This window comes from Phascolarctos cinereus, unplaced genomic scaffold (assembly GCF_003287225.1).
Source record: "Phascolarctos cinereus isolate Bilbo 61053 unplaced genomic scaffold, phaCin_HiC Scaffold_2;HRSCAF=192, whole genome shotgun sequence".
In the NCBI taxonomy this organism is placed as follows: domain Eukaryota; kingdom Metazoa; phylum Chordata; class Mammalia; order Diprotodontia; family Phascolarctidae; genus Phascolarctos; species Phascolarctos cinereus.
Window position 1 is genome coordinate 222,368,942 of NW_027555625.1, and position 20,639 is coordinate 222,389,580.

The window sequence follows — 20,639 nt, forward strand, 5'->3', positions numbered from 1 at the left end:
CTATTTCCAGATTTAGTCCCAGCCAGGATCCTGACCTGTCACTTCTTTTAGTTTCTGAAAATGATAGGGTCTAGAACATCTATAAAACTATAGGTCTAGAACTGAAGGGGATCTCAGAGGCCTCACAACAACCCTGAAAGGTATTGTATATTCATTTTAAAGATGAGGAAACAGGCAGATGGATTCAATGACTTCCCAGGCATCACACATGTAATAAAGGGCTAAGGCTAGCTTTGAACTCAGATCTTCTAGATTCCAGCTGCAGGGTTCTAGCTACCGTGTTCTATCCTAGCTGTCTTCCAGGTGCTAGCCATTTGTGGCTTAAGTCAGGTTGCTACAGTAAATTTACTCATATTCATTACCAGTGTACAAATGTTATTCTAATGATTAGCTTCAAACAGATGTGGAAAAGCATGGAGGGAGCCTACCCAGGGTCTGGAGTTCACTATGCTGTAATAAATTGCTCATCTCCTAAAATCAGAACTCCCCCTGCCCCAGACTGCAATCTTTTTCTATTCTACCATGCCACGCATTTACCATACCTTCTGTCACGTAAACCTGTTCTATTAGAAGTCACAGGACTAAGGAGGCATGATATGGAAAGAGCCTTTCTTTAAGAGTCAGCAAACCTCACATTTTAATCCTGATAACTAGCTGTGTGTATCTCTTAGGAAGTAACTTCATCTCTGTGGACTTCATTTGCCTTATCTATAAAATGGGAGTAATAATACTGCCCCTATTTACCTCATAAGGATATTCAATCATGTAGTCAGTCAACAACCACTAAGTGCCTACAAGATATCTGGTTGAACAACGGATAAAGCACTGAGCTTGGCATCAGGAAGACCTGGCTTCAAATCCAGCCTCAGACAGTTATTAGTTGTGTGATGCCCAGGCAAGTCACTTAACCTCTGCCTCAGTTTCCTCAACTACAGAAATGGAGATAATAATCATACCTATCTTGCAGGGTTATCGTGAGGATCAGATGAGATAATATTCATAAAAAGCTCTTAGCACAGTGCTTAATAAATGTGTATTCCCTTTTCTTATTTCCCAATTATGTTCCAGGCACTATGGGAAGTTCTGGAGATGCAAAGACAAAAATTGTACAATTCTTCTCCTCAAGTAGCTTACATTCTATTGAATGAGACAACAAGGTCAGAGATGGAATGCCATGTGGGAGGAGCAGAAAGAAGGCTGGCCTGGCTGGGGTGGAGAGCATGGGGAGGGGCAATGTAGTAATGAAAATAGAAAAGATAAGTTGGGGCCAGATAGTGAACAACTTTCAAAGCCTAACAGAGGAGTTTATATTTGATCCTACCAGCAAAAGGGAGCCCCTGGACTTCATGGAGAAAAGGAGTGATGTGAATTCAGAGGGCAGTGACGCTCAATGTCAAAGAGACTTTCTTCTGAGGTCGGCAGAGCTTCTTATGTCCATGCAGATAACTAGGTGGGAGCTAGACTTTGCTCAGCCCACCATCTCTTTAAGCACTTTCTTCTTCATTCAGTTATGGATCCTTCCTATTTGATACAATATTCAGCACTCTCCAAAGAGTGCCTTATATTGGGGTTTCCACATATTCTCTTTATAAAGATGCCAAGCTTATGAGGTATTCCCTTCTTAGAGCAGCAACAATCCTGAGGTGGATGGGATTAAAGATAATATAAGTTAAAAATATTTACCTGGCTTTGCGCAGTTCATTTATTAAGACAGTTTTCTCTTTAGAGAAGGGATAGAGAACCTTTTTTTCTATTGCAAGTCATTGACTTCAGCTGGAGGGATGGAGCTCAGAGAATCAATTGGAAGACACATGTGAAAGATATGTTTTTGCTTTTGTTTTTCAGAGAGATATGTAAAATACTTTCTTCATCTTTTAAGCTAAAAGCAGAGAAAAAGCAACTTCATTCAATAAATACACTTCAATATGTGACTAATTAAGAGAGGCGGAGAGGAAGAATGAGAGATAAAAAGGAAGAAGGGAATGTGTGTGTATGTGTGTGTATACACACGTACATATGGAAGAGAGTGAGGGAATGGAGGAGGGAGAGAAATATTAAATACTTTAGTCATGGTTTAATAAGAACAGAGAAAACCACTCCATTCAATAAATACATCAGTTATAATGTTTATTGACTGAGTATAAAGTATATTTCAAGTCTACAGTTAAGAAAGAAAGAGGAAGAATGAGAGATGAAAAGGAAGAGTTATGTGTGTGTGTGTGTGTGTGTGTGTGTGTGTGTGTGTGTGTGCATTCATGCATACATATTTTGGTCAGTTTTATTTTAGTCGTGTCTGACTCTTCATCACCCTGTTTGGAATTTTCTGGGCAAAGATACTGGAGTGGTTTGCCATTTCCTTCTCCAGCTCGTTTTACAGATGAGGAAACTGAGACAAACAGGGTTAAGTGACTTGCCCAGGGTCACACAGCTAGTAAGTGTCTGAGGTCATATTTGAACTCAAGTCGTCTTGACTCCAGGACTGTCATGCTATCCACTGAGCCATATAGCTGCCCCCATGCATACATATACATACATGCATATTCACATATGGATAAAGAGAGAGGGAGATAGATCCAGTGACACACAGCTGAGAGGACACACACACTGCATAGAAAAATGCACAGGCATAGATAGACTCAAGTAGAAAGAGAATGTCTCTCTTGGAGAGAGACACTGAGAAGGCACATTGGGCTTTGTAGGAAGTGTGCTCACGTCTCACACAGCTGTTCACTGGGGCTGTGGTAATCAGTTCTCATTCCCTGCTACCATTCACTATGAAATGCCGAGGAGCTGTCCAGCCACTTCAAAGATTTCTTTCCACATTGATCAACAGCTTTTCTTGCTTTTATTTTCGAACTTCAAAGCTTGCTTTTGAAACAGATTTATTTACTCAGGGGATTCTAGAAGTTTTGCATAGATATTAAGGAATGATTCAGATTTTAGAAATGTATTTTTGTCCCCCAGTGGTTTCATACTTTAGACATAGGACTAAAAATCCATGAAGTAAAAGCCCAGTGGATGGAGAACACAGATCTGCGTACACACACACACAGACACACACACACACACACACACACACACACACACAAACACACGGATTAGTCCATCAGTACAAAGATCTTGGACATGCACTACAATTGGACAGACAGGTGAGTCTAGAATTGAATAGGAGGAGGAGAGTAAGCTAAATTGCATTTGGAAAATTGAATAGTCCTTTTAACGACTCTAAGCTGCTCCTTGCCACCACAGTCCATTTATGTAACATCAGTATAATCCTGGCAGTGCTAAATGGCTGAGAATAGTGGAAACCCAAGATCTCTGAAGAATCAAAATTACAAATGACTCAGATGGCTGTAAAAAGACCCATGTGGGTGTGGGAGGGTTGCAGAACATTCTCTACAATGACAATGTGGGGATGGGAAATCACATAAAAGACCACTCATTTCTTATCTTTGGGAACTTGGAAAAGTCATATAACTTCTCAGAAGACTCCATTTCCTCATCTATAAAATAAAGGTGTTGGACTAGATGGCCTGTAAGGTCCCTCCCAGCTCCAAATCTGGCATATAATAAGCACTTAACAAATGTTCTTTTTTCTTCCTTCCTCCCTCCATCTCCTTCTCTTTTTTCTTTTTCTCTTTTTGTTCCTTCCTTTTCACCTTCCCTCCTTTCCTCCTTCCCTTTATTCCTTCCCTCCTTCTTCCTTCCTTCTCTCTCTTCCCTCCCTCCCTCTTCTTTCCTTCCTTCCTTCTTTCTTTCCTTCCTTCCTTTCTTCTTCATTCCTGCCTCCCTTCCTATCATGTAGGGAGTCAGGGATAATAGTTAGAGTGGTATTAATAAAACTTAAAGAGATGCATCCCATGTAACGGTTTGATCTCTACAAATGATTTATGCAAGACCATGGAGGAGAATCACAGCAGACAAAAAGGTGTGGCCAGGTTGTGATCTGAATAGGTGCACAGAGTAACCACACTGATGAGCTCAGGGATTCATTGGTGTACTAGAATTAAACTTAGAGGAAGGGGTGTGTTGGTAAATGTTTTAACTGACTCCTACTCCCCCCCCCAAAAAATGTACTCAACATAATTTAAGTTTAAGCTGTATTATTAACATTTCCCCAACTGTTTCTTAAGTCTAGAAAATCAGCAGAATGATAAGTCAGTCTCTGATTTGTAGCATGTGCGGGTTTCTGATGTAAACGTTCACATTGAAAATTTAACAACTGGTTCTTGTAAGCTGCTTGGAGCTGGCTCCAGCACACCACAGCTTAGCTGAATTAGTTAGAGTGATAACAATGAACTATTGTACCTAGGCAAATTTAGTTGGAGCAGTAGGGTGGCAAGCAGTGGCACAGAGAAAATGATTGCAGATATAGTTGAATGAGGGCAGGGGGCTAGAGAGTCTAGCTCTCTGGAGGTTGTGAAATGCAGCAAGGGAGAGGCAGGCCCTGAGAGTGGGGCATCACAGTGATGGCACTGCGATGGGATTGTGATGGGATTGTGACCTAGGCACAGTGGGACAATGCAGCAGCTCAGGCCAGAGAAAGCCTATGAGTTGAAGTGTGGAGACAGAAATCATTACCAGGTGGAAGTGGGCCACTGCTAGATGAAAGCTCCCATTACTCTAGCTACAGCTCTGACTGAAAGGACCTTTTCCTTGCAAAAGTGGCCCCATACCTTTGTTCCCTGAGAGGGAGGAGCTGCCTCGTTCCTTTTTTTTTTTGTCGGCAATGGGGTTAAGTGACTTGCCCAGGGTCTCACAGCTAGTAAATGTCAAGTGTCTGAGGTAAATTTGAACTCAGGTCCTCCTGACTCTGGGGACGATGCTCTATCCACCATGCCACCTAGTTGCCCCCCCCTTTTTATCATTATTTCTTTTTTTTAGTTGCCTCATTTTGAAACCAGTAGTCTCTTCATTCCCCCACCCCTCAAATAAAATTCTATTTTAAAAAAAATCTGGGGGCAGCTACATGGTGCAGTGGATAGAATACTGGCCCTGGAGTCAGAAGGACCTGAGTTCAAATCCAGCCTCAAACACTTGATATTTACTAGCTATGTGACCCTGGGCAAGTCACTTAACCCCATTGCTTAGCCGCCTCCCCCCAAAAAAATCTGAGTGGGTCCTAGTGGAGATAATAGAAGAGAGGCAGTGTGGAGTAATGGACAGAGAGCTAGTTTCTAACCAAGAAGCCCTACCTCTGGCACAACACTGGTCGTATTTAATCTCTGTGTCTCAAGCACCTTTCTAAGACTACACATTGCAGAGAAAAACGTGCCAATCTGCTGATCCACATTGCTGGGGGCAGAGATCTTTGCCAGGAGCTTCCTATACTAATGAAAGGAGTATGGAGATAATAGACAGTAGGAACATTAAACAACTCCTAGGGGAAAAATAAAGCCCTCAGGAACAAAGAGGTGGGGAGCTGCATTGTACCAGAGAGGAGCAGCTCATTGTTCAAAGCACTTTCTCTCTTCACCTTTTCCCAGCAGTAAGAGCCCCCCCCTGAGACCCATCCCTGACTCCCAGAGAGAACTGGCTCCACCCCTAGTTAGCTGCAAGAGGGAAGTGGTACTCAGCCTAAACTGTTAAGATGCTTTAGACAATATGGGGGTGAGAGTGGAGAGTGGGAACAAGGTAGGGAGCAGGGACAGGCAGAAAAGAGCAATATAAGCTGAGGAACTGAAAGAGTTATCCAAAAATTCAAGGACAGACAGACACATGCACATGTGTGTACACACACATGCACATACATACACACACACACGCAAAGCCCTTTTCCCATAAATATCAAGATGATGGTAATAATAACCCACATTCACATATCTGCTTGTGATCTACAAAGCACTTTCTTTGCAACAACCCTGGGAGGAAGAAGATAATACAAATATTATTATCACCATTTTATGGGCAAATGGATCCTAACTGAGGATAAGAATTAGTCCTCATGTTTCAGTCATTTGTAGAGATCTGGCAAAATTAGAATCATATGATCATATAATGCATTAGCTAGAAGGGATTTTAGAGATCATCCACTAGTCCCACCCAGATACACTATAGGACTAGAGATGGGAAGGCACTGAGATATAGAGGAAAGAACTCTGAGCATGGAGTCATAAGACCTGTATTTGAATCCTTACTCTGCTATTTGCAATCTGTATGACCTTGGGCAAATCACTTAGCCTCCCTGGGTCTCAGTTTCCTCATTTATAAGATGAAGGGGGTGGGTGGGTTGGACTAGAGGACCTCTAACACCTCTTCCAGCTTTGAATCTATGATCCTTTAACCTGAAAAATGAAGGGGTTGGACTTAATAACCCTCAGGGCCCTTTTTCCCTATAGCTCTATGAGACGAGGATATAGCAAATGTATTCCAGGGTACATATCTAAGGGCTAGAAAACTCATAATTTTAGATTGTGCCTGCTTAGAGGTTGAAGATTATGCCTTTTAAATCTAAATTTTGTAGAGTTTTTAGTACAGCATTGCTCACAAAGAAGGTTGCTGCCTGATTGAGTAATTGTCTCTTCCCTCATCCCTTCTGCATTATCTCAATTTTAGAATTTTAATAAAGCCCTAAAGAAATTATTCTCTCTTCTGGGGGTTTCTAAAAGCTTTTAGATTGAATACATCAGGCCTGCTCCCAGCCTAATTCCCAGATCAGCACTAAACACACACGCATGCAGACACAGAACAAAACAACCTCCCACTCTTCAATCTTTCCTTCTGCCTCACTCCCACTAAACCAATTCTTTGTCCTTGCTATGACCTCCAGCTCCTCTCCCTGTTCTCCCCCCTTTTCTTTCCTTGAGTCCATTACCCCAATTCTGGTTTCATTTCCCTCACTATCTTGATGCTATTGTTAACAATTTCAACACATATATTATCAGTTTTCCTTGAATCCTTTGCCCCTGGGCCCGCCTTGACAAACCCCATCCTTGGTTATCCCCACCATTCTCCTTCTCCACTCCTACTCACAGGCTGCTGTAAAAAGTCAGGCAACTACATGACTGAGTTCACTGTAAATTTGTCATCTAATCTGGGCTTCTCAAGAGGCAGTATGTCATAATGGCCGGCTTCAGAGAAACAAAGAAGTGTTCAAAACCTTCCTCTGCCATATACTGTCTATATGACCCTGAGTAAGTTATTTAAATTCTCAGGACAGGACCCCCAGCAACTAATACTATGAGTTGCAGAGCAGACACAGATATGCCTTGGTGGAGGTAGTTTCCCCATGGGAGCCCAGTAGATTAATGAAATCACTGGTCTGGTTTAAAAAAAAAATCATACCTAGGCTCTCAACACTGCCCGGCAATCTTCTCTTCCTCCCCACCTTGGTACTCCTCAAATTCCCCCAACTTCTTCTTTCCCTTCCCTCTTTGCAGAGGAAATCACCACCTATTTTTCTTAGAAAATAGAAACCATATACTGTGGGCTTATCTTTCCTATTCTATGTCTCAAAATCTATCTTCATCATCATTCCTCATTCTCTCTTCCTTTGCTCCAGTCTCTGTTGAAGAGATGTCCCTTCTCCTTACCAAGAGCAACCTGTCCACTTATGCTCTTCTCCTACAGGAGCTTGTCCCATATATCATTCCCTCTCTGTCTCTCATGTTTAGCTTTTTGTTTTTATGCATTGGCTCTTTCCCCACCACCTACAGACATGCTCAGATCTCTTGTTTTCTTAAAAACAACTTTGAACCTGCTATTCTTTCAAGCTATCATAACTCTTCTCCTTTTTAGAGAAAAAAAATTCTAAGAAATGTCTGTCTCCACTTACTGCTGCATTGTCTCCTTCCCTTTTCAAGTCTCAAGCCTTTGCAATTTGGTTTCTGAAACCAGAATCCACATGACTGAAACTGCTTTCTGCAAGGTTACCACCACCACCATTCTATTCAGCTTCTTTGTGGATTTTGACACTGTTGACCACCCTTCCATTGTGGATACTCTGCCCACTTGCTTTGTATGACAGTATTCTCTCCCGGTTGTCCTTCTGCCTGTCTAAGCATTCCTTCTCAGTCTCCTTTGCAGAATCATCATCCTTTTCCTACCCACTGAGCATAAGCATTTACCAAGGCTCTATCCTGCACAGCCTTTTCATTTTTCTCTATATTCTCTCTCATCAACTCCAAGAGATTCCACTATCATCTCTATACAGATTATTCCAAAATCAATCAGTCTATCTATCTATCTATCTCTAATCTCCCTCCTGAACTCCAATTCCATATTAACAACTGCCTGCTGGACATCTTTGGCTGGATATCCCATAGGCATTTCAAACTCAATATGTCTGAAATAAAACTTGGTTCCTACTTAAACACACCCCTCCTCCAAACTTCCTATTTCTATTGATGGTACCACAATCATTTCAGTCATCTAGGTTCCCAGCCTTGAATTCCCACTCCTCCAGCCCTCATATCTAACCAGTAGTTAAGACTTTTCAGTTCTACCTCTACAATATTCTTTACTTCTGTCCCCTTCTTTCTACTAGAACAGCATCTATCTTAGTTTAGGTTCTTATCTCTTTTTCCTGTTAATAGCCTTCTAATTGGCTTTCTCATTTCCAGTCTCTCATCTCTCCAATCAATCCTCCTTCCATCTTCCAAATTAATATTCTTAAAACAGCACTGACCATGTCACCCCTACCCTACCGTGCACAAACTATGCACCCTAGGCTTTGACACCATTTAAATCATTCAGGAATATCTGTTCCACAGGAAGGTGCTTTTCTGCTGAACCTCACCATTCTCCAACTGGGCAAATCCTCTTTTCTTCTATTTTCAAACCAGTAAAACATTTACAAGTTCTTTTAACTTACAATTACCCTTAAAAGGACTTTGGAAATATGCTACATTCTTGATTTGAATAGTAGTTCCATTTAAACAAGAGAATTGCAAAGTTCATCAAGCTTGTTCTCCTTGGTGATTACAAGTTCAGCCAGTTCTTTACACATTGGGATGTGGTGCCATCCAATTATATCTTTAGTAAACAGAGCTTAGGGACCATCACCAGTCATCCTAACCTATTTCTTGCCACTGGACTCTGATGACTCTGGAGGAAAATGTGAGGCTGATGACTTTGCACAGCCCTGCCTTGCTTAAATCCAATTCATTTACAAGTCAAGATATCCTCTTGATGTCATTGGTCCCCTTCAAGAACAAAGGACAAACAACAAGTAAAGAGAACCTGAAATAATTCAGGTTGACTCTCTAGGTAAGGTAAATGAGCCTAGACAGTTCTTTACTCACCAGGATTCTAAGTTGTCCAATTAGATCTTAGCATCTCTTCCTATACAGCAAAGCAGCTACAAAACCTATCTTTCCCCTTTCTGCATTTTCCTCTCAACCTGGAATATGTGTATATATTGCAGACAACAGAGAGGAGGGTACACAAAAAGCAACAGACATTTATGAGAGACTTTGCCCCTCTTAAGGTCTAGATAGTGCTGAAGGACAATAACTAGGACTGAAGCCATCTTCCAATGAGATTTAGTCTTTACTCTGCCAATCAGGAACTAGCAGCTAAAGCCTTTTTGTCAATTGATTGCTTCTTCTTCTGGTTTCTTCTGGTTCCTTCAATTTTCTCATACAAAGCTGCATTTCAGGACCCTACTTAATCTTCCTCTCCTATCTCATCTTCAATCTCTTCAGCCTCAGTCTCAGCTTCCTATATCCCTCAGTGGTTTAAATCAGAGTCTTTTGGAACTCAGTGATTCCCCTTTTATTTACAAAGTAACAACTCACCAAAATTTCCCCTGTGAAATCCATAGTTATTATTTGGTCATTTCTTAGTCTCCAAATAGTTATGATTTTTCAATTTTTGAGTTTTGCCATCTTAAGTCTTAAAACAGTTACATGCAAATGAGCCATGAGATCACAATGCTCTGCAGCAATAAATCCTCAAAATGGTGAGTCCTCCATTTCAATCCATGTCCTTGAAACCATGTTTCTTCAAACTCATATATAAGGGTTTTTTTTTCTAAATAAAAGTTTCTCTTTAAATCATCAAACTATTCATGTACAAATAAGATATTGCCAGTTAACCCAGGATGAGCTCTAAGCTGAGAAGTGATTCCTCTGGACCAAAATGTCCCCAATTGAATTTGCCCCAGAACCAGAATTCATACTTAAGGCTCTCACTACACAGCTAGTGAAACCCAATGTAATTACAGAAATCAAGAAATTAATAGTGTAGTATAACTAATTTAGAGAATGGAGCTGCCAGAGCTCACATCTCAGGTTTCATTCCCATATGGATCAATTAACTTTACTCAGCTTCTGGCTGCAGACTACACCCTGGGACCCAGATTGTCATCTAAAAATTGCATTCCTTGCTCACAAGGAGAACTACTTAAGAGATTTTAGATGAATTTAACTTAAACGTTGAGTCTCTTCCTAGATTGTAAGCTCCTGAAGAGCAGAAAACACATCACTTTTTGTTAAACCAAAGTTCTTTTCTGCACTTTCTAAGCACATGTTCATTTATGAAAAATGCAATATCTTACATCCTTTACCAGTTGATGTAATTCTTTTTCTTTACACAAAAATAGTTTTTCTGGACCTTTCAACACTAAACTGTTCCATAGGAAGGGACAGTTTCTTATACTAACCTTATTCTATATTTCTCCCTTTCACACACTCTTCATTTCAGTCAAACTGACCTGATGGCTGCTCTCTGTACATAATATTCCATTTCTTCCCTTCATGTCTTTGACATTTGGTACCCCACATTTGCAATGAGCATTCTTCTGGACCACTGTTCTATCTTCTTTCCTCACTGTCAGTTCATAGAATCCCTACCTTCCTCCAAAACGCAATTCAAATGCTATTTCCTATACATGGCCATAAATCCAATATGAAAAGCCATGCCCATTTTTCTATCCATTCTCATGCAATTCAATTCAGTAAACATTTTTTAAGTCCCTACTATATACAAAACACTGTGCTGTACCAGGGGAAATATAAAGTTTGGATAAGATTCTCTGCTTCCTTTCATGTACTTTTTCAGATGGGGATCAAAAGGCAGTTAGGTGGTATAGTGGATAGAGGACTGGGTCTGGAAATAGGAAGACATGAATTCAAATCCAGCCTCAGATACTCACCAGGTATGTGAACCTTGGCAAGTTGCTTAACCTTTGTCTGCCTCAGTTTCCTCAACTATAAAATAGGGATTTTAATGACACCTACCATTGCTGGAGGATCAAATGAGATAATATTTGACACATAGTAGGCACTTAATAAACACATTCTCTTCTTCATCACTCCATGTAAAATCATTGCTACATTTACTTACATGAAACTTTAAGCTACCTGAAATAGCACAGGTTTCTTGGTAAATTCTTCTAAGAAAATCTCCTTCAGCCCCCAAATCCTCTTCCCTTGCCTACATTTCTGTGATATGTCACTGCTATCCTAGTTTTTAGGTAGACAAAGTGTTGTTGCATAGCAGAAAAACAATACTATTCTAGAATTCATGCTCTGAGATCTTTAGGAGGAAAGAGGAAGAGCAAAGGGATTTTATTTCTACCTTTTCTTCAGGTCAGGTAGTATTTTCAAATAGGAAAGACACATATTATATCCCATAATTAGAAGAAGTTACTGACCCATTGTCTGAACATCTTTGATTGTTTATTTATTTGTTTGCTTCTTTCTCTCCTTCCTTCATACTCTTCCCTTTCTCTCTTTATCCTTTTCATGTTTCTTTTCTTCCACCCTTTATTCTTTTCATTATGAACAATCCACTTCTCTAGGCACTTGGGGAAATTGATACAAAGACAGATGACATAGTTCCTGCCCTCCAGAAGCTTTCAATCTAGGAAGAGATTCAATGTTTAAGTTAAATCCATCTAAAAATCTCTGAAATAGTCCTTTATGAAGGTCTACAATTTTTAGATGACAATCTGGATCTCAGGGTGTAGTCTGCAGCTGGAAGCTAAGCTAAGTTAACTGGTCTATATGAAAATTAAACCTAAGACAAGGGCTCTAACAGCTCCATTCTCTAAATTAGTTATACTACACTATTAATTTCTTGACTCTTGTAATTACAATGGATTTCATTAGCTATGTAGTGAGAGCCTTAACTAGGAATTCTGGCCCTAGGGCAAATTCAGTTGGGGACATTTTGGCCCAGAGGAATCACTTCCCAGTCTAGAGCTCATCCTGCGCTAACTGGTAGCCATATTATCCCTCCTCCTGGACAGAATGTGGTACAGGGAAGCACATGCCCTGTCTACCTTTCCTGTCCAGCCTTGGAGGGCCCTCAGTTCTCCCCAGCAGAATGTATTGAAAGGCTTCTAAACAGCTCCCTTTCTGAGAGAACTCCTTTGTCTAGGGAAGAACTACCCCTATGTCCCCTACCTCAGGAATTTGACCCTTGTTTCTGAATGTCCCAGGGTCTCTAAGGGCCCTTCTTCTATGGATACATTATGATCAAGGGACTACTTCCCAGCCTGAAATTTGAATCTAGTCTACATAGAAGCTGTGTCAATCAATCAATAAACATTTGTTAAACACCTACTATGTGACAGGGATTGTACTAGAGGATACAAAAAGAAGAAAGAAACAATCCTTGCCCTCAAGAAGTCTACAATCCAGTGGGGGAGGCAACATGCAAACAAATCATGTACAAATAAACTATATACAGGATAGATAGGAAATAATTAACAGAGGGAAGGTGCTGAAATCAAGAGGAGATAAGGAAGCCTTCCTGTAGAAGGTGGGATTTTAGTTGGGGATAAAGGAAGCCAGGGAGATCAGTAGTTAGAGCAGAGGAGAGAAAGTGTTCAAGGCATGGAGGACAGCTAGAGAAAATGCCAGGAACCAAGAGATGGAGTGTCTAGTTCATGGAACAGCCAGGAGGCCAGTGTCACTGGATCAAAGGGAACGTGTTGGGGAGCAAGGTGTTGGAAGACTGGAAAGATGGATTATGAAGGGCTTTGATTGCCAAGCAGAGAATTTTTTACTTAATCTGGGAGGCAAAGGGGAGCCACTGGACTTCATTGAGTGTGTGTGACAGAGACAGAGGCAGACAGAGAGAGAGAGAGAGAGAGAGAGAGAGAGAGAGAGAGAGAGACAGAGAGAGGGAGATGGTTAGACTTATGCTTCAAGAAATTCACTTTGGGGGCAGCTAGGTGGCACAGTGGATAGAGCACCAGCCTTGGAGTCAGGAGGACCCGAGTTCAAATCTGATCTCAGACACGTAACACTTACTAGCTGTGTGACCCTGGGCAAGTCACTTAACCCCACTGCCTAACCAAAAAAAAAATTCACTTTGGTGGCTGAATGAAGGATGGTTTGGAATGGAGAAAGACTTGAGGAAGATAGAGCCTCCAGCAGGCTACTGCAATAGTCCAGATGTGAGGCAATGAGGGCCTGCACAAGAGTGGTGGCAGTGTCAGAGGAGATAAGGGGACATATATGAGAGATGTAGCAGAGGTGAAATTGACAGGCCTCGGCAACAGGCTGAATATGGGGGTAGGAGAAAGATAGTGAGGAGTCCAAGATAACTCCTTGGTTGCCAACCTAAGGGACTGGGAGGATGTTGTTGGATGTTCCTAGAGGAACAGTGTAAAAGCCAGCTTGAAGCTTGGCAGCAAAAAAACCCAAGATCTTGGCAACTGGTCCCATCACTTCCTAGAAAATAGAGGGAGAAGAAACAGTAGCAGCCTCAGATTTTACATTCCTGGGCTCAAAGATCATTGCAGATAGCAATTGCAGGCATGAGATTTAAAAAATGCTTGCTTCTTGGAAGGACAAATCTGGACAGCTTACTAAAAAGCAGAGGTATCCCCTTGCTAACAAAGATGGGTATAGTTAAAAGCTATGGTTTTTCCATTAGCAATGCATGGCTGTGAGAGTTGGACTTTAAGGAAAACTGAGAGCTGCAGAATCAATACTTTTGAATTATGGTGCTGGAGAAGACTTTTGAGAGTCCCTTGGACAGCAAAGATATTACATCAGTCAATACTTAAAGAAACTAATTCAGACCATTCACTGGAAGATCAAATACTGGAGCTGAAATTTAAATACTTTGGCCACATGATGAGAAGATGGGCCTTTTTGGAAAAGACCCTGATGTTGGGAAAGATTAAAGGTAGAAGGAAAGGGGAATGGCAGAGGATGAGATGGATAGATAATATTATGGAAGCAATGAACATGAATTTGGAGAGACTTTGGTAGGTAGTGGAGAATATAAAAGCCTGGCATGCTATGGTCCATGGGGTCACAAAAAATTAGACACAACTGAACAACAACAACAAAACTGGTCACACCTTCTGAGCCTATATAAAACCACTGAGCTAAATGGAATAGCAGAGTTGAATGCCTAGTAGGTAAGAAGGGGGAGTGTTCCAGTGAAACCCTTGAGAAAGAATCATTTGGGGAGGGGGAGGGGAAAAGGAGAAGAGGAAGGGGAGAGCTCAGCTCAGAACATTTCATTTTTCACTTGGCTGCACTACTCTGGGACTTGTTGGACTTTCTACCAAGCCCCAAGAAGCCTATACATCATTTTGTGAGATCCCATCAGCCTCGGTCCTCTACTTCTGATTGGAGGATGGAGCCTTGAACTACAAAATGTTCATTTAAGGAGAGAGCTCAGCTCAGAAGATCTCATTTCTCACCTGGCTACACTACTTTGGGACTTCTCTGCCTTCTCCACCTTGCCCCCAAGGCCAATATTTTCCCCTTCCCTTCCTCCCCTCCCCCCAGACAGCTTTTAAGCTTCTCTTTGTGTGTTGTCTTCCCCCCTTTAGAGTGAAAGCTCCTTGAGGGCATGGACTGTCCTTTTTTCATATTTGTATCTTTAGCACTTAACATGGTACCTGGCACATAATAGGCACTTAATAAATGTTTATTGACTGACAGAGCCTTGAATCTAGCCCTCAGTCTTGGTCTCCTTACCCCACCTTGGCCAGAGGAGCTTCATGAACTTTGAATGGTCTAGAAACTTTAAATTTTTTCAACAATACCCTACTAGCATGACAGGATAGTAACAGCTGGAGGGCATCATGAATAAAAAAGTAGATATAGGTTCCATAAGGAGCCCATTAGAAAAGTTCCACCATACTTAAGGGGACATCTTGACATTTCTATCAAAAGAACCTCCAGGGACTGTGAAGGATCCCTTTACCATGTGAGCTTTCTAAGTGCAAACCTGCTTTTCCTGGACTCTTTATATACTGGTGAGACAATGTGTCACAGACTTTTGGTGGGATGTTTTGCATCAACTCTTCCATCTATATCACTTTTGTAAATATCCCATTTTAAAATCTAATTAAGTCTGGCTCACTGATTTATATTAATTGTTGATCATGACATAAAAACACCAGTTCACGAACATTTAGAAAGATACACCCCCCCCAACTCCTTAGGGCTACACTTATAGAACCTTGCAGGGAGATGTAATAGTCACCTCCTTTGGACGCAATAGGCCAGTGTCAGGTTGGAAGACTAGCTTAAGAGAATGTACTATATTTAGGGCAGTCGCAATCCAAGAGCAGAAGACTTCTCTGGGATTTCCTACAGTCCCCTTCACCGGATACAGTAGGAGTCATATAGATAGCAGAAGTCATTCTAGGAAGGAAAGAAAAGCAAATGTCTCCCTATCCCTGTTCCTCAGCTAGAGGTCTAACTCAGGGGTAGTTTACCTGTGGGCCTAGTCCTGACCCTCAGGAGAATGAACAACACAGCATCCACCATCCCAGTGGGAGGGCAGCCCCGCCAGCTCAACCACAAATGAATAATGAATGAATGAGGTATTTATTAAACACTTACTGTGTGCAAAGCACTCTGCTAAGGCCTAGGGATTTCAAATGAAAAAGCAAAACAAACTCTTCTCTCAAGCTTTCTAATGGGGGAAGAAAACACACATGGAAAGTTTCAGCTGCAAGTCAGATGGCAAGGTCCCATGATCCTCATGGTACAGCAGCAAAGCAGATGGTAGTGATTCTTCTGCAAAGTCAATTGCACTGATCAAATCACATCTGTTCCTGGCAGTGCCAAAGACTTTGATAACAAGAACTTTCTTTCCTGGGTCTTTAATAGATGTGGCTGTAGCACCTGCAGAAGCATTTGCCATGTTGCATCATGTCAGGAATTGCTCCCCAGAATGATGGCTGTGAGCACTTGGATGGAAGAATTGCTTTTCCAATGACTCTTGAGTTCAGGGTCCTGGATTGTTTCCAGCAGGGTCTGAGGGAAGGTGGTGGTCAGGTGGTAGGAGTGGTTTGACTTGCCTGCCACATGTTGCCTCCTATCTCTTCCCCAGGGTGCCTTGCTGCTTTAGCTAGGCTTGTTTGCCTGCCCTGTGGGTGGCAGTTGATTGACAGTTGGCAAGGATAACTGGCCCCTTCTCCACAGTACTCACCTCCTCAGATTATGGCTGTGAGGGCTGGGATGGAAGCACTGTCTTGGAGGTGCTGCCACTCCCAGGGCTCCTCTGCTTATTTGACTGTTGATACCTCTTATCCATATACATAATGCTTACCAGTTTTTCTGACCCCATAATACTGCTGTTATCAATTCAACTAGCAGCTCAGGGTCCCAACACTCAAAGTAATCCTATTTTTCTTCCTTTTTTATTTTTAATAGTCATTTCAAAATATCAAGACACCTTGAACTCTAAGTTTACTGAATATTAAAAATACTTTGTGGAACTATCATACACCATGGAGATCACAGACAGAAATAAAGGTGTCATATATACCAAAATGTTCATAGCAATTCCTTTTATGGGGCAGAGATCTGGAAATAAAACATATGTCAATCAACTGGGGAACTACTTAAACATATGATGTATATTATTGTGCTATAAGAAAGAACGAATATGAAGAATTCAGAGAAATCTGAGAGGGCTTACATGTATGGATGTAGAGTGAAAAACAATATACATGATAAACACATTAAATGGAAAGGAAAAAGAAAATTAAAACTGAAGGTTTTAGCATGAGGTAGGTATGCTGGCTATTCCATGTGAGCCAATGCAAGACATGTAATCATAATGACCAAGAAGCATGGCACTGGAGAACAGTTGGGAAAATAATGCTTTCTTCCCTTCTTTAGATATGAGGGACTACAGGTATGGGATGTTGTTCATGCTATTAAACAAAAAACTTCTTTTTCTTTCTTTCTTTTTTTATTCCTTGTTGCATGGGATGTCTCACTGTGTAGGGAAGGGAAGAGAGATATATTCAGAAATAAAAGTTATGTGAAAACAAATGATACTACTGAAGTTGTTTTTAAAGAAAAAAACATTATGTATAGTATAGAGATGAAAGGTAAAGGTTAGAACTTGCTCACTTACTATACTACACTAAACTAAAGTTGATAGAATCAGTTTGCTCACTAATAATACAAGCAAAACTGAGACTTCTAATTTCATGATGAATTGGGAAAGCATAATAGATTTGGAAAACATAATATATTCAATTCTGAAACAAACAATTCAATCTTTAATAACCAAGAACTTTGCATATTTGGTTTAATCCAATTCAACATTAAACAAGATATCTTTTGATTTATATCACTTTATTTTCCCAATATATCCCTGTTTATTTTAATAAGTTATAAAGGAAATAGCCCAGATATCTTAGAATCAGAAGGCAAAGTAGAAATTAAAAGAATTCACTGGTCACTTGCTGAAAGAAACCCCAAAATAAAAACTCCTAGCAATATTATAGGCAAAATCCAGAACTCTCAGGTCAAGGAAAAAGTGCTGCAAGTAGCCAGGAAGAAATTATTCAAGTACTGAGGAGTCATACTCAGGATCACATAAGATTTAGTAGAGGGCTTGCAATATGATATTTGACAAAGCAAGGGGTCTAAGATTACATCCAAGAATAAACTATCCAGCAAAACTGAGTATAATCCTACAGGTGAAAAAAAATGGATATTTAAAGAAACAGAAGACTTTTAAACATTCCTGATGAAAATATCAGAAGTGAATAAAAAATCTGTCATTTGAACACAAGACTCAAGAGAAGCATAAAAAGGTAAACATGAGGAGAAATCATAAGGGACCAAACAAGGTTATTCTGTTTACATTCTTATATGGGAAAGGATACCATTACTAGGGCTCTTGGAGAGAATTTAATTAGACAGAAGACCTGGGTATGATTCTATTATGTTGGGATGATGACAAAAGAACGACAGAGTAGGGAAGAAAGGTGAACTAGGAGAGGGGGGAAAGGGTGAGGAAGAATGGTGAAAATTACCTCACACAAATGGGGCACACAAGGAAGAGTTTATACAATGGAGTGGGCAATGGGGAACAGTGGGCACCACTTGAACCTCACTTTCATCTAAACTGGTTCAAAGAAGGAAGAATATACATACACAGCTGGGTGGAGAAATCCATCTTACCCAACAATAAAATAGCAAGGAGAGCAGTTAAGAGAAAGGGGGTGGGGTAGAATAAGAAGGAGAGTAGATTAAGGGAGGGAATGGTCAGAATCAAGACAGGAAGGGTGCAAGGTGAAAAAAGAGGATAAGTATAAGAAAATAGGATGTAAGGAAATATACCAGAATCATAACTGTGAATATAAATGGGAAGAACTCACCCCCTAAATGGAGAGAATAGTAGAATGGATTAGAAATGGATTAGAAACCAGAATCCGACAATATGTTGCTTTAAGGAAACATACATAAAACAGAATAATACATATGGAGTTAAAATAAGGAGCTGGAGCAGAATGTATTCTGCTTCAGCTGAAGTAGATACAGAAAGGACCAAATAGTACTATAAAATAGTGAAATTTACTCCATTTTAAAAGACAAGAAAAGATTTGTTACTGATAGGAGTGTTATCTTTCAGTTAGCTGTATGTGCCAAGTCAAACAATCAATTTTAATATCAGGAGGAGAAAGCGAAAGAGGAGAAGGAGGAAGAAGAGAAGAAGGAAGGAAAGAAGGAAGAGGAGGAAGAAAAGGAGGAGGAGGGGAGATGATGATGATGAAGATGAAGAAGAGATATGGCATACAACTAAAAAAAATTTAGCCCTTAATTATTTAAAGTTATTGAAAATCAAAATGGAAAATGGACAACAGAAATTACGTCAATATCAACTGTAATAATTTCATCCAGAAATTTAACCAATGTAAATGAGCCTGCATCTCAGCCACTGCTGGGCTAGATTCATGAAAATCACTCCCAAAAGTCTTTGGTTGTTCCTTAGAGCTTCAATGTTACAGGGGCTGATTTGTAAAACTTGGACTCTGGAATGATAGAATACCAAAGGAGTTTCCACCCTTATACTTTGGAGTATCAATTCTGTTTTGACTGTAAACCCAAGCTCTGGAACGACAAGATGCATGGAACTCTCTGGATCTTTTGAACACACTCCCTTCACTGCTAGTTAACTAAGCTTCTGCTAGAGTACTGCGTCATCCTCTTTATAGGGGAGGGTGAAGCTGACAGGCCTTTTTGAATGATTCTGTAGCTAATCAAAGAGCCTCCTCTTTATCACATGGTAGCAACTGTACCTAGTTACAGAATGTCCAGGTGTGTTCTAGCCTTTTGAAGGCACTACTGTTACATGTCATCATGATTCTCCTGGAAGCAGTTCCTTAATGTCCTCCACATGGAGAAATAACATCTCAGGTAGTCTGGCCATGTGCCTGACCCCATTTTTTCCAACACTTGATAAGGCATAAAAAAGGGAAATGTATGTTTGCCAAAGTTATCTGCCACTGTGATGGAGGAGATCCAGCATGAGTTCAGGTTGAGGAGGATTTCCTTGTAGATAGTGATGTTTTCCCAGATGTTCCTGTTTGTGGATGATATTGTCCAGATTGTATCAAGCCCAGAACACTGTAGAATCTCCTAGAAGAGATCTGTAATTACTTAAATTAGTCAGACCTATTCATGTACAATAGAAAGACCAAGAGGATGAAGAATGTATACTGCCCAGATTTCAGAATGCATTAGAATTTCAGAATGCATAGGCTCTACCCTATGGATCTTGTCCAGCAGTGTAGTTATCTGGGACAGAGAGTACAGATGGAAAGTAAGCCAAGACTGAGTTGAAAAGGAAGAGTGAAAAGGACTGGATTGCTTTATGGAAATTTATTTATTTTTAGTTTTCAACATTTACTTCCACAAAATTTTGAGTTTCAAATTTTCATCTTGCTTCTCCCCCCACCCCAAGAAGATATGCATTCTGAATATCCCTTCCCCTAGTCTGCCCTTCCTTCTCTCTCCCCCCTTCTCTTATCCTCTTCCCCTTCTACTTTCCTGTAGGGCAGGATAGATTTCTGTATCCCATTTCCTGTATTTCTTATTTCCCAGTTGCATGTGAAAACATTTTTTTTTAACATGTGTTTTTAAAACTTTAGGTTCCAAATTTTCTCCCTTACTCCCTCCCCACCTAACCTCATTGAAAAAGCAAGCAACTCAATATAGGTTATATATGTGCAGTTATGCAAAACACTTCCATAGTAGTTATGTTCTGAAAAACTAACAATATTTCCCTTAATCCTATCCTGCCCTCCCATTTATTCTATTCTTTCTTTTGACCCTGTCCCTCCTCAGAAGTATTTACTTCTGATTACCCCTTTCCCAATCTGCCTCCTCTCTATCATCCCCCTGCTCTCTTGTCCCCTTCTCCCCCTATTTTCCTGTAGGGTAAGACAGATTTCCATACCCAATTGAATG